The sequence below is a fragment of the Cydia splendana genome, chromosome 20 (assembly GCF_910591565.1).
Source record: "Cydia splendana chromosome 20, ilCydSple1.2, whole genome shotgun sequence".
In the NCBI taxonomy this organism is placed as follows: domain Eukaryota; kingdom Metazoa; phylum Arthropoda; class Insecta; order Lepidoptera; family Tortricidae; genus Cydia; species Cydia splendana.
The window spans coordinates 16549330-16553404 of NC_085979.1; the positions used below are offsets into that span (position 1 = coordinate 16549330).

The window sequence follows — 4075 nt, forward strand, 5'->3', positions numbered from 1 at the left end:
ATTAGGTTATATTCGGTTGTATTCTATAAAAATAAACCAAACCAAACCAAACCAAACCAAACCAAACCTAACCTAACCTAACCCAATCTGACCTAACCTAACTCAATCAGACCTAACCTAATCTAACCTAACCTAATCTAACCTAACCTAATCTAACCTAACCTAATGTAACCTAACTAAGTATGTAAAAATAAAAGTCAGAGGCTAGATATGGGGCTGGATATGAGCCAGACATTATGACGTATTTGCCCTCGCATTATGACGTATATCAGGGCAAATACGCCATGATGCCAGGGCAAATATGCCATGATATCAGGGCAAATCCGTTAGCTAACCTAACCTAACTTTGTTTTTTTTTTTTTTTTTTTTTTTTTTTTTAAGGGGGGGTATGCATATTTAAGCGAGGAGTAATCAATACTAAACGGAAAAAACCTTAGCCTAACCGAACTTAATCAAACCTAGGTTAGGTTTGGTTAAGTTAGGTTAGGTTTGGTAAAAAAAAAAAAGTTAGGTTAGGTTAGGTTAGCTAACCTAACCTAACTTTGTTTTTTTTTTTTTTTTTTTTTAAAGGGGGGGGGGTATGCATATTTAAGCGAGGAGTAATCAATACTAAACGGAAAAAACCTTAGCCTAACCGAACTTAACCAAACCTAGGTTAGGTTAGGTAAAAAAAAAAAAAGTTAGGTTAGGTTAGGTTAGGTTAGGTTAGGTTAGGTTAGGTTAGGTTAGCTAACCTAACCTAATTTTTTTTTTTTTGCAAAAGGGCAAACACGTCATGATGATGATGATGAAAAAAATTGTTATAGCCTAACCTAACTTAACCAAACGTAGGTTAGGTTTGGTTAAGTTAGGTTAGGTTAGGTTAGGTTAGGTAAAAAAAAAAAAAAGTTAGGTTAGGTTAGGTTAGGTTAGCTAACCTAACCTAACTTTGTTTTTTTTTTTTTTTTTTTTAAGGGGGGGGGTACGCATATTTAAGCGAGGAGTAATCAATACTAAATGGAAAAAGCCTTAACCTAACCCAACAACCAAACCTAACCTAACCGAACCCGATCAGACCTAACCTGGAGGAGGGGGTAGGGGGCAAGGGGGTGGGGGGGGGGGGGGGGGTATGCATATTTAAGCGAGGAGAAATTAATAAAAAACGGAAAAAAAAAGGAAAAACCAAAAAAAGAAAAATAAGAAAAAAACAAAAAAAGAAAAGAAAATGGAGGTTTTTTTTTTCATACTGTATGCAACATTTTATAATATTTAAAATATTTATGTCCTTGAAATGGTTACAGTCTCGCAGCAAATTTTTCAGTAAAATACCTAAAGTTGGTGTATGTACTTATGTTACTTATTCATAATATACCTACATCTTCCAAGAAATGTAAGTACCTTGTTTAGGAGGTACCTACTTTTGCACCTTCTCCTCAAAGTGTAGTGTATTTTGTTGTACCCTACAGTTTCGAGTTTAGGTGTTGCGGGTCACATCCATGTATTATACATGGTGGTGAGGTGGTCGCTGGTGACAGTTGTATTATTTATTTGCACTTTGTTCCTAGTTTACGCGTTTTAATATTGAAACGTGACAGACGGGAAATATATTATATCTTTACCCACGGGGGAAGTACACGCTGTATTGACTTGCAGATGTCACCATCGCCAATTCGAGACGCAACGTTCCCGATTGGTTTGAATGATGACAACATATTTGCGAGGAAATAGTGTTTTCCTATACGTGTGGCGAAGATCGATCGGATGACAATCCGATTTAAAACAAAAGAACAAGTTGTACCCCCAACGGTAATACGGTTTTAAAACTCTCTCAGTGTTTTCATATCGCAAAACCTAAAACGCAATTGTAATTGCGGTTAGTAGTTTAGCGGCGGATACGCTTTGTAAGTTTCATTACGGTATTGGTTGAGGGTTTACAACTAGCTCTATAATACCGGGCGAGCGATAAATCGTAACGAACGACTATGTTAAAAGAATCTAAAAAATAAATAGTGAGATTTTTATGTCTGGTCGTGGAAGAACGTTCGATTACATCGGCGCGATGAAACACCACCACTGTGTGTGTGTGCGCGCTTTCACTCACCCGCTACCTACCAGGTAGAATAGTGGTAAGTAAAATATCACCAGTCTACGATACGCCACGCCAATTTCGGTACATCCGAATGGTGTGTGTCGTATACGACTCGTGTCTTACGCGTGCGGTCTATGTCGTCTATGTAGTATATACAATAGATGATATTGGCGCACGCGTCGGCGCTAGTGTTTTGTGTCTCTAAACAAGACTCACGTGAACACGGCAGCTCCCTGGTTGATCCTGCCAGTAGTTATATGCTTGTCTCAAAGATTAAGCCATGCATGTCTCAGTGCAAGCCGTATTAAGGCGATACCGCGAATGGCTCAATATATCAGTTTTGGTTCCTTAGATCTTACTCAGTTACTTGGATAACTGTGGTAATTCTAGAGCTAATACATGCAATCAGAACTCTGACCAGTGATGGGATGAGTGCTTTTATTAGATCAAAACCAATCGGCGGAGGGCCTCGCGTCCGAAGTCGTAACATTTTGATGAATCTGGATAACTTTTGCAGATCGCACGGTCCAGTACCGGCGACGCATCTTTCAAATGTCTGCCTTATCAACTTTCGATGGTAGTTTCTGCGACTACCATGGTTGTCACGGGTAACGGGGAATCAGGGTTCGATTCCGGAGAGGGAGCCTGAGAAACGGCTACCACATCCAAGGAAGGCAGCAGGCGCGCAAATTACCCACTCCCGGCACGGGGAGGTAGTGACGAAAAATAACGATACGGGACTCTTACGAGGCCTCGTAATCGGAATGAGTACACTTTAAATATTTTAACGAGGAACAATTGGAGGGCAAGTCTGGTGCCAGCAGCCGCGGTAACTCCAGCTCCAATAGCGTATACTAAAATTGTTGCGGTTAAAAAGCTCGTAGTTGCATTTGTGCTACGCACTGTCGGTGCGATTCATCCGAATCGATACTGACACGTTTGCGGAGCATATCGTCGGTGAATCGTATGTAAAAGTACGGTTCAATATAAAAATCCTATCGCGATGCTCTTCAGTGAGTGTCGAGGTGGGCCGACAATTTTACTTTGAACAAATTAGAGTGCTCAAAGCGGGCTCAAAATGCTGCTTGAATATTTCGTGCATGGAATAATAGAATATGATCTCGGTTCTATTTTGTTGGTTTTCAGAACTCCGAGGTAATGATTAATAGGGATAACTGGGGGCATTCGTATTGCGACGTTAGAGGTGAAATTCTTGGATCGTCGCAAGACGAACATCAGCGAAAGCATTTGCCAAAGGTGTTTTCATCAATCAAGAACGAAAGTTAGAGGTTCGAAGGCGATTAGATACCGCCCTAGTTCTAACCGTAAATATGTCATCTAGCGATCCGCCGACGTTACTACAATGGCTCGGCGGGCAGCTTCCGGGAAACCAAAGATTTTGGACTCCGGGGGGAGTATGGTTGCAAAGCTGAAACTTAAAGGAATTGACGGAAGGGCACCACCAGGAGTGGAGCCTGCGGCTTAATTTGACTCAACACGGGAAATCTCACCAGGCCCGGACACCGGAAGGATTGACAGATTAACAGCTCTTTCTTGATTCGGTGGGTGGTGGTGCATGGCCGTTCTTAGTTGGTGGAGCGATTTGTCTGGTTAATTCCGGTAACGAACGAGACTCTAGCCTGCTAAATAGGCGTCGTCATTTAGGTGCGCGCGGCCGTTCGCGGTCGCGCAACTCACTGGCGACGTATTAAAATTCTTCTTAGAGGGACCGGCGGTTTCGAGCCGCACGAGATTGAGCAATAACAGGTCTGTGATGCCCTTAGATGTCCTGGGCCGCACGCGCGCTACACTGAAGGAATCAGCATGTTCTCCTTGGCCTAGAGGCCCGGGCAACCCGTTGAAACTCCTTCGTGCTGGGGATTGGGGTTTGCAATTATCCCCCATAAACGAGGAATTCCTAGTAAGCGCGAGTCATAAGCTCGCGTTGATTAAGTCCCTGCCCTTTGTACACACCGCCCGTCGCTACTACCGATTGAATGATTTAGT

General features: G+C 42.4%; 1 non-coding gene across 1 annotated transcript in view; it reads left to right on the top strand.

Annotated features, from left to right (window-relative positions):
- Positions 1-2298: 2298 nt before the first annotated feature.
- LOC134800967 (small subunit ribosomal RNA) overlaps positions 2299-4075 on the top strand; it is a 1908-nt gene continuing 131 nt past the window's right edge. The window contains exon 1 of the ribosomal RNA XR_010145610.1: positions 2299-4075. This exon is cut by the window's right edge and continues 131 nt beyond it. This is a non-coding gene — a ribosomal RNA (small subunit ribosomal RNA).